Source organism: Rana temporaria, chromosome 2, assembly GCF_905171775.1.
Source record: "Rana temporaria chromosome 2, aRanTem1.1, whole genome shotgun sequence".
NCBI classification, from domain to species: Eukaryota; Metazoa; Chordata; class Amphibia; order Anura; family Ranidae; genus Rana; species Rana temporaria.
In genome coordinates this window covers 31,992,345-32,004,062 of record NC_053490.1, presented here as the reverse complement: position 1 = coordinate 32,004,062, position 11,718 = coordinate 31,992,345, and positions in this window count along the sequence as shown.

Below are 11,718 nucleotides of genomic sequence, written 5' to 3'. Positions count from 1 at the left end.
TTTATATGTGTGTGTGTTATAGAGCAAACTATTTTATTTATAACATGCTTTTTTGATTCAAATATATATATATACACATACATACAAAAAAAAAAATAACATTTTTAAAAACAAATACAATCTATATGACAAACATAACAAAAAAAAAAACACACTATATATATATATATATATATATATATATATATATATATATGTATATATATATATATATATATATATATATATATATACACACACACACATACACATACATATATATATGTGTATGTTTTTTTTTTTATTGTATAATGTTTGTCATATAGATTGAATTTTTTTTTTAAAATGTTATATTATTTCTTAAAAGTATGTATGTATGTATATATATATTTGTCTCCAAAAAACATGTTATTAAAAATAAAAGTTTGCTCTATAACACACACACCGTGTGTCCGTGCTTGTGTGTGTTCATCTTGTATTATTTTAGCAAATATTCTATAAAGTAATATGAAGAATTGTAATTCTCTGTCTTTTTTTTATTATTTTTTATTTAAAAAAAAAAATATATAATATATATATATATATATATATATATATATATATATATATATATATATATATATATATATATATATATATATATATATATATATATATATATATATATATATATATATATATATATATTATATTATATATTTTTTTTTTTAAATAAAAAATAATAAAAAAAAGACAGAGAATTACAATTCTTCATATTACTTTATAGAATATTTGCTAAAATAATACAAGATGAACACACACAAGCACGGACACACTCACGCATCAAAAAAATAAAAAAAAAATATTCCACTTACCTTTTAAAACAATAAATGAGTCAAATTGAGGTTTTGAGTAATGAGAGTTTTTTTTTCTGTTGTTGGCAGTGTTTATTGTAGTTATTCAACCTGGTCAAAATAAAATGTATGATTTTTAAAATTATTTTATTTTAACATTAGAAAAAAAAAAAATTAAAGCAAATGCATTATTAAAAAAATAAAAAAACACAGAAAATACATTTTTCATCAAAAAATATATCTATTAAAAAAATTAAAAATAAAGAGTATAAACCGTACAATTTATTAAAATATAATTATATTGATAAATAATAGGGAATGTGAATGTTTAGCATTTTACATACAAGATGGCCATTTTAAAAATAAAAACCATTTGCATCTATTGTTTCATTGTAAGCTGAAAAGCTAGCAATGAATTAATAGATAGAAGTATAATTGACATTTTACATTTATTACAAACATTGAATAAAACATTTACAGGCTTGAAAAGTAGTTTACTTACCTTACATTGAAGTTTATTACGCCAGCAAGGACCGAAATACCGCTGTACCGTCCGATGGCTTCCTTTCTCAGCCGAATTCCGGTGTGTAATGGCGTTGTGCAAGTCTCTTCCCAAAGTTGAAATGGAGAGTTCCTTCCCGCCGACGTCACATGACCCGCTTGCCGAGTCACATGACACGCCTGTAGATTCAGGTGACCGAGGAGATGTCGCGCGAGTACAGAAGAGCGCGTCGACGGAGGAGTTACAGAAATTTGAGTGGCAGGACGGGGGAGAACGGACCGACACGCCCATTCCCCGCGGGAGGAAATGATTGACAGGTGGGACGATCGACCAGGAAACAGGTAAGGAGCGACTAAAAAAAAAAAAAAAAAATCGTGTGCTCTTTGTTCGTTAAAAACAGTGCTAGTGATGACTAGTTGTAAAACAGGGTGAACTACCGCTTTAAGAAAGGCCTGGATACTTTCCTAAATGTACAGAATATAACTGAGTACTACGATTTATAGGTAAAGTTGATCCGGGGAATGTCCGATTGCCTCTGGGGGGATCAGGAAGGAATTTTTTCCCCTGCTGTAGCAAATTGGATCATGCTCTGCTGGGGTTTTTTGCCTTCCTCTGGATCAACTGTGAGTATAGAATCGGGTATATGAGATTGTACGATATTATATATTTTTATATGGTTGAACTGGATGGACTTGTGTCTTTTTTCAACCTGACTAACTATGTAACTATGTAACTGTAGCACTACCCCCTCAGGAGCCGCTGGTTAGTTGTTGGGATTGGCATATTAAGTCACCTCTCAGTGTTGTCTAGTTTGAGTTTAAGTATGTCAGCTCAAACAGAAAGTTAGGAGCTGATCCGCCCCATGTGAAAGGGGCCTTAAATAGAGAATTTAAGGCCCCTTTCACATGGGGCGGATCAGTAATGATCCGCCTCCGTATGCTCCATTTGCTCAGCGGGGATCGCTCTGTTGATCCCTGCTGAGCCGGCGGATGACAGGGCGGTCCCCGCACACTGTGCAGGGACCGCCCTGTCTTTTCTCCGCTCTCCCCTATGGGGGGATCGGATGAACACGGCCCGCATATCCGTGTTCATTCGATCCGAAGACGGAAGGAAAAATAGTGTTTTCTTCCGTCTGCAGAATCGGATCATTGCGGAGGCGGACGAGATCGGGTGTCAGCGGATTTTCATCCGCTGACACCTGCAATCTCATAGGGACCAATGTATGTCCCTTCTTCATCTGCACACGGATGGATGAAAAAGCGGACATACGGCCCGCACGTGTGAAAGGGGCCTAAGGCAGATCACCAGGCATTTTTATTTATTTATTTTTTTATAATTTTGCCAAGACTTGGCAAGGAATAAAAAAAAAAAAGCAAAGATGTAAAAATGTACAAGTCACCTAAAAATGATAGAAATTTAGGGCCTAATCCACAAAAACCCGGCGCAACGTAATTTTTCCCATTTAAGTTACACCGCCGCAAAATCTCTACCTAAGTGCCCGATCCACAAAGCACTTACCTAGAACATTTGAGCGGTGTAACTTAAATCCGTCTGGCGCAAGGCGTTCCTAATCTAATGGGGAGAGTCCCATTTAAATTAGGCGCGCTCCCGCGCCGGACGTACTGCGCATGCTCCGACGCGATTTTCCCAAAGTGCTTTGCGCGGTTTTACGTTACGCCGAGTTTTGTGAATCGCGCTGGGTAAAAAAAGTTGCGTCGGGAAAAAAAAAAGATGCGGCGGGAAAAAAAAATTTTTTTGAATTAAATTTGACAGCGTCGCGGGAAAGAAGGGTCTACTTTTACATGGTGTACTAACTTTACACTTTGTAAAAGCAGCCCTAATTTTGCGACGGCAAACTTATACTTACAGAGAAAAAACTAAGCGTAAAAGCTTTGTGGATCTCCGTAAGTGTTAATTTGCATACCCGAAGCGGCATTTCGACGAGAAATGCCCCCAGCGGCGGCTGCGGTACTGCATCCTAAGATCCGACAGTGTAAGTCCCTTACACATGTCGGATCTTCTGCCTATCTATGTGAAACTGATTCTGTGGATCAGTTCCATAGATAGAAACAGAGATACGACGGCGTATCCCTTTTGTGGATTAGGCCCTTAAATACTACAATAATATTCCTACTTGCCTTCCCCTTGCCCTTATTACCATAACACTGACGGACGCCTCTGTGCTCTCTGCATGGACAGAGTGTAATGAATTGTGACACGGCCAAGATTGGCTTCCTGGTAGAGCACATAATATACATTGTCTTCGGGACCATGTATACTACAGAACTGACAACTCTTCGGACTGTCTATTTACGCACTGTTTGGATTTAGTTCCCATAAAATCGATCAGTCTACACTGAACTGAGAGCTGGAAGAGCTTATTCACTTATATAATGAAGTCAGGAGGCCACATCTAAGCAGAAGCTTCCTGGGGTGTTTTATTAAATTCTGAACACGTCAACCGCTTAGTGACACGGCTATAAAAGATTTCATATTGAACAGACTTTGTGGAAAAGTGTGAGGTTATTGTCTGCAGATGTCACTGTTTAAAGTGTGTGTAAAGACGAAACGTATTTTCTTATTTTATTTTAGTTTATAGTTGTTACATGAGAGTTAGACCCTCTGTCAAGTTTTTACTACCGTCTGGGTTCCAGATGGGGTGATTCACCCTCCTATTTGTTCGGATAGTCATAGAGACAGAAAGTAAAAGAGACTCAAAGTTATCACCAGAACAAAAGGTGAGGAGGACTCTTCCAAAGTTTACAGTTATCACTAGAACAAAAAGTGAGGAGGACTCTTCCAAAGTTTTACAGTTATCACCAGTACAAAAGGTGAGGAGGACTCTTCCAACGTTTTACAGTTATCACCAGAACAAAAGGTGAGGAGGACTCTTCCAAAGTTTTGCAGTTATCACCAGAACAAAAGGTGAGGAGGACTCTTCCAATGAGGAACAATTGGGGACAGCTGTCTAAGATGGGCATACCACTTACTTTAGTAAGATTTCCTCTCTATTTTGTTGCACCTCTAAGGCAGGATGTGAAAGGAAATTTTCCAAGCAGGGTATATATATATATATATATATATATATATATATATATATATATATATATATATTCCAATCCGGTAACTATTAATCCCATCATACCCATAAAATAGAGTTGAAAGGGGGAAAAAGACATGTTTGAAGTGCAGCCTTGGTGACAACTAGAGATGAGCTTGAGTTCAGTCCAAACTCAGAAGGCAGATGTCATTGACGGGCTAATGAACTGAACTGCGAGTGGGAGATTACCTGTTCTGCAGTTTCACCAACACAAAGGGGTGGGGATACTTGTTACATCATTAACCTAATTAACCAACATCATTAACTTAATATGGCCACCTGGTCCTGTTAGGTCACTGACATTGGCCTAATATGACCGTGTGGCCATATTAGGTCATTGGCCTGGCACACAGCTGCCTTCTGGGCCTGGCTGAACCCAAGTTCATGTAAGACAAAACCAGAGAAAAAACAGAGAAATTCCCAGCTCTGGTTTTGTCTTGCATGCGTTGCCCTTCCATGTGCTCCTTGCTGTGAAGGCCAGTTAAAGGTGGGGGGCAGGGGCCATTTTGTTTGCTACTGATGAACCCAAGTTCATCCCTAGTGACAACTATGGCTTCTTTGGTATATACAGTACTGTAGAGTGAGTGACCATAGCCACGCGGCCATATTAGGTCATTAGCCTGCCACTGACAGCTGCATTCTGGATCTGGCCCAACCCAAGCTCATTCCTAGTGACAACCATGGCTCCCGTTTATAGATACAGTAGAGTGAATGATCATGGCCACTCACTGACATTGGCCTAATATAGCCGTGTGGCCATATTAGGCCATTGGTCTGGCACGCAGGTACCTTCTGGGTCTGGCTAAACCCAAGTTTATTCTTAGTGACAACCATGGCTTATTTGGTAGATACAGTACAGTACTATAGAGTTAATGATCATAGCCACACAGGGCCATATTAGGAAATTGGTCTGGCACTGACAGTTGCCTTCCGTGTCTGGCCAAACCTGAGTTAATCCCTGGTGGCAACCATGGCTTCCTGCTTTGACACAGTGGGGTGAATGATCATAGCCACCTAGGGCCATATTAGGTCATTGGCCTGGTACTGACAGGTGCATTCTCGATCTGGCCAAACCCAAGTTCATCCCTAGTGGCAACCATGGCTTCCTGCTTAGACACAGTGGGGTGAATGATCATAGCCACCTAGGGCCATATTAGGTCATTGGCCTGGCACTGACAGGTGCATTTCCAATCTGGCCAAACCCAAGTTCATCATGATCATGGCCACTCACTGACATTGGCCTAATATAGCCACGTGGCCATATTAGGCCATTGGTCTGGCACGCAGGTACCTTCTGGGTCTGGCTAAACCCAAGTTTATTCTTAGTGACAACCATGGCTTATTTGGTAGATACAGTACTATAGAGTGAATGATCATAGCCACACAGGGCCATATTAGGAAATTGGTCTGGCACTGACAGTTGCCTTCCGTGTCTGGCCAAACCTGAGTTAATCCCTGGTGGCAACCATGGCTTCCTGCTTTGACACAGTGGGGTGAATGATCATAGCCACCTAGGGCCATATTGGGTCATTGGCCTGGTACTGACAGGTGCATTCTCGATCTGGCCAAACCCAAGTTCATCCCTAGTGGCAACCATGGCTTCCTGCTTAGACACAGTGGGGTGAATGATCATAGCCACCTAGGGCCATATTAGTCATTGGTCTGGCACTGACAGGTGCATTTCCAATCTGGCCAAACCCAAGTTCATCCCTAGTGACAACCGTAGCTTCCTTTCATAGATACAGTGGGGTGAATGATCATATTCACCCAGGGCCATATTAGGTCATTGGCCTGGCACTGTACCTAGAGCTGAACCCAAACTAATTCCTAGTGGCAACCATGGCTTATTTAATACAGTAGCTCATAGCCAACTAGGGCCATTTAGTTATTGGCCCTGCATTGACAGCTGCCTTCTGGGTCTGGCTGAACCCTGTGCCAAACCAAATGGCTTGAACCTGGGACCTCTTCTGTGTCTAGCTTTGACTCTTCCCACTGAGCTATCTGGGATGCTGAACAGCTTCCTGCTTAATCTGCTGGACAAACCTATTTGATCTGTTGGACAACCATGCCTTGTGTCTTGATTGCTGTTCAACCTTGAACCCCTTGCTCCTCCCATGAACTTCCTATAAAAGCCTTGTCTCGGCACTTCCTCTTTGCCAGGTTGTTGTGCCTTCTCAGCCAGTGCCTTGCGATTTGTCTGCCCTGCTGCCATCTGTATTTGCTACCACTCGTGATTGACCCTTGGCTTGTTCCTTGACTACTCTATTGCCTGATCCCAACCTGCAACCACTCGCGATTGACCCCTTGGCTTGTTTATTGACCACGCTGCTGTTTAACCCTTATCTGCTTATCCGCTACTGGACCCCGGCTTGCTTACACCCTGGTGGGGCAAACCTGAGGACCGCGACCTGGTTCTAGCTTGCAGCTAAATCCATCTCCACCATCAGGAGCTCTGGTGAACACCAGCTAGTGCTTAGACTCCGCACCTCAGGTGAGCCTGTGTCATCTGCCAGAAGTGACTGCGTGTATACCTGTCCTGCAACTGCAAAGCTACTGGTCTTCAAGCCCGACACCTGATCGTGACACCAAAGCTCATTCCTAGTGACAACCATGGCACTCTTCAGAGACACAATGGATTGGGTGACCATAGACACCCAGGGACAGCTAGTGTGTTATTCACAGCATTACTTGGCAAAAAGAAAAAGAAAAAAAAAAGTTAAAGGAAAAAACACTAATGCAGCCTCCACTTCTATGGATTGCAATTTATTGCATTTTTCATTTTCAGGTTTAGGTAAGCTTTAAGCAAATTTGCAAATATAACCTATCCACCCCTTTGCTTTCTCCTGCAGTCTATTAAATGCCATACTGGGACCATAAAGAGTTTTGATCGTTAAATTTCCCTTGAATTCCTTCATAAAGCCATTTGCAGACATATGGTGCTGCACATATGGGGTTATATCAAAGAAAGCATCTCTGGCATTCGTTTTTTTATATTGTCTTTATTTAGATATAAAAGCAACAGAACAGCCTGTACAGTGACTTTCCCAGTCCTCATCCGTATAGTACATAGCAGACGACAAGAGCCATCATTGCTCCATTTGCTTTCCAGATTTAGATTTAACATTTAATGAACAGCTTAAGAACGCTGACCATGGTTGTATAACATGTATATTAAATGATGTTTATACATTTTATTTATAAAATTGTCTACCAAAGAAGTCTATATATTGTAGAATTGTATATACAAGTAGCCTTTTTATTAACAAAAACAACTTATTGGTCTGTTGGTCTTATGACTGCACCCAGAATTCCAACTTGTTCCACTTGTAACACTACGGGACCTTTTACCATACCAGGCCTCCAACCGTGATATACCAGGCCTCCAGCCACGACACACCAGCTCGGAGACAACCCACACCCGCAGTGCAACCATTACCGTATTCCAGCTAACCTTAGTAACTGGAATACAGCGGAGGGTCACATACCACCGATGAGCCCCCCACACTTCCATCTCAACCGTATTTTCTTCCACCGCCAAAAGACCAACCACCGCCACATGATCAGCTGCCATGACGTCCTTTGCTTATATTGCACTTGCAAAGAGATAAAGCAAACCAACAAAACAAAACACAGGAAGGGTGGGTAGGAAACTGCCTGCGTGTCACCCATAACTTCTCTGCTGTCCAGGAGACCCCACCTATCCTTTAACTACCCTATTTATCGGGATATACCGCGCACCGGCGTATAATGCGCACCCCAAACTTAGGAAGGTATTTTTAGGATAAAAAAAAACTTACATTTTTGCCCTGCGTCCATCGGCGGCCTTGTCCGGCATCCATCTGCGGCCTTGCGCGGGGTCCATCCAGCCTTGTGGGTGTCCGTCTGCGGCTTCCTTGCGTGGGGTCCGTTCAGCCTTGTGGGTGTCCGTCTGCGGCTTTGGAGGTGTCCGTCTGCGGCTTCCTCGCAGGGTCCGTCCAGTCCATCCGCACCTTGCCCGGGGTTGCAGCGGTGTTTTTTTGGGGGGATTTGGCGCCGAGAGGAGTCGGATTTCCTGTGTGTTCGGCTCCTCTCGCGTGGCTGCGGGCCGAGCGTGGCTTCTCTCGGACCTCTGGCGTGGCTGCAGGCGGAGCCGGGCGTGGCCGAGCCTAGCCGAGTGCAATGTACACTTGGCTCGGTTTATTTCGGCGGCGCCCAGGAACAGCAGGATTTTAAGGGGAAAAAAATGTGCGGTATACGCCGATAAATACGGTAACTACCACAAACTCCTCCTCATCCTGTTGCTCCAACCAATCCACCTCTCCCCCATTCTCCACCTACAATCCTTAACCCCATAGTTGCTTCCCCTTCTCACACTGTCATGCCGGCCCTGCACTATCTTTCATTTTATTTTCTCTTGCTCCTTACTTTATAGTCATATAGCTGGAGGAAGGGTCTGCAGGAGCCTGGTGTTGTACCTGAGATCCACTGATTGTGGTTGCAATGCTTTGCACGCTCCAATGAACAAATGAATAAATGCACATTTACCTGCAAATATATGTTTATTTTTCTTTTCAAATTGAATGGAACCTAAAAAAAATAAAAAAAATTGGTCATACATGCACTTGAATCATGATCTTCACATCTTATTCTACTGTATATGATATCTCAGCAGTAGTGCAGGCTTTGATATTCATGTTTTCGTGCAGAGGTTCAGACCTAAATGTAGTTTGTCATATACATCTTGTACTAGCAGCGAATATATGGAAAGCATACAGGAAAAAAGGCCTGTTTCATATTAGGGCAGTGTAGAGAGGAAGCAGGGAACAACATGCAAAGCAGGAAAATCAAAACCCACAGTTCATTCTTATTAGAGTGATATGTGCCGAACTTGTCTGTGTGTGTGTGTGTGCTGTGTTTAATGTCTTAAAGCAGGGGTAGGCAACCTCTGCCCTCCAGCTGTGGTGAAACTACAAGTCCCATGAGACATTGCAAGACCCTGACAATCACAGGTATGACTCCTAGAGGCAGAGGCATGATGGTGTTTGTAGTTTCACCACAGCTGGAGTGCCGAGGTTGCCTACCCCTGTCTTAAAGGGTTGTTCCACTCCATATGAATTTTAAATTATTTTTTTTACAGGTTTAATTTCACTTTGAATGGTTTGTTTGGGCCAAGCTGCCCAAAGAAACAAATTCCATTACAGAACAATATGGCCACTGTGTGTGCTGTCATATACTGTAGTAGTATTAGCTACATACAGTAAGTGGCGCTGTGTTCCGGCAGCTGTACAGGCAACTTCCCCTCTGCTGCTGGAATTAAAGAGAGGCGGGTTGAGTGCTTCTCCACCATTCAGGAGAAATCTTGTATTTGTATCAATGAGCTCAAGGCTTCCTCTGATGGCCAAGGTGGAGAGGTGTGGGGATAATGCACTATTTCCATCTCCGCCAATTAGAGGAAGCCTTGCATTCTTGATAAATATAGAATGGGGAGGGGGCGTGTCCAGAACATGGACGAGTAAGATGCTGCTACAAGAAGCTCTCGGCAGGCCGAACATTTTTTCATCATCTACAGCCGTCAGACATCTGGTACACCAATGCATCAATGGTCATACCTAAGCAGAAGCATGTCCGAGAGAGGAGAAGGGACCTCTCTGAACCGGACATCCATCACTATTTTGCCTCCTACACCATGGATTGACTGGCGGGCAGGTTCATTGACTGCAGAGCATATTAGGGAATGGAAACTCCCCAGGAAACTTTTCCTTCCAGTGACATCACCAACATGAGGACACTTTTCCTTCCAGTGACATCACCAATAGTGTTGAGCAGAATACGCCATATTCGATTTCGCAATATATCTCGAATATATAGTCGAATATTCGAGATATATTCGCTAAATTCTAATATTCGTGATATTTTATCGAAATGAAATGATTGCGAATTTTCGCTATTGTGAATGCGAAAATAATTGCGAATTTTCGACAACTGCGGTAGGAGCACTCTGATTGGCTCAGAATATTCTTGATATTTTTTTGAAATTTTGCAAAATGCGAATGCGATATTTATTGCGCAATTTCGACAAATGCTGTAGGAGCACTCTGATTGGCTCAGAATATTCGTGATATTTTATCGAAATTTTGCAAAATTGCGAATGCGATATTTATTGCGCAATTTCCCCAAATGCTGTAGGAGCGCTCTGATTGGCTCATTCTGAAATCGAATACTCAAGATATTTTAGCGCAATTTCACAAAATGCGAATGCGAAATTGATTGCAGATATTTCGAAAACTGCTGTAGGAGCACTCTGAAATCGAATATTTGTGATATTTTAGCGAAAAAAATATTGCGATTGCGATTGCGATATATATTGCGAAATTCTCGATCGCGCATGCGCAATCGCGCGAACAACACGCGCCCAACACGCGACCATTTCCTGGACCCTTGCCAGTTTCCTACTTTATGATCGCATCGCAATATTATAATGGTTGGAAGCAATTTCTCACTCGCTGAGGAAAAGATGCTGATTAGTGTAAGTATTTTGACCACTGTTATTTCATTATCTTTAACTGCATTTTAGTCTAGTTTAAAAGTTAGTATATAAGATCAGATATTAGTATTTCCCAAACAATGTGTCTCCTGTTACAAAACTACAACTCCCAGCATGCCTGGACAGCTGCAGACACCCTGGTTGGTAAATGTGTATTTAGGCACTTTCCTTGCTATTTAGCATAATGAATTTAACATGTTGTGGACATAGGACGTATGCGAACGTCCTGACCTCAGGGTCCTTAAGGCCCAAGGACGTTCGAATACATATTGCCCTTTAGATGTTGCAGAACTACAACTTCCAGCATGCCTGGGAATGCTGGCACTTCTAGTATTGTAAGTTCTGCAGGCCCACATTTTTCAGACCTTTATGCACGGGTCTCTAAACTGTGGCACCCTAGATGCAGCAAAAGTAAAATTCTTAGCATGCACTGACAGACCGTGGCTGATGGGAGTAGTAGTTTTGCAACAGCTGGAGGTGGACTGGTCTTGAAACCCTGATTTAGGTAACAAACTCGTAGTGTTTTGCAACCATTCTGCCTCCAGCTGTTTTTTTTCTGTTGAAAAGCCTGTGGAGTGCAAAACACAACCCAAAAACTCCACCCGGTGCAGGGAAAAATGTGCACACACTTAAAGAGTGACATCACAAAAAACTGCGACGGGTGCATACGTCAGTGGTCCTCCGAAAAGGTCCCGTCTCTGATCCCCCGGGGCGTTAGGCTCCTGACAGGGAAAAGAGTTACTGTGGTCCATACAGCCGAAGCCATATGGACCCATCTCGG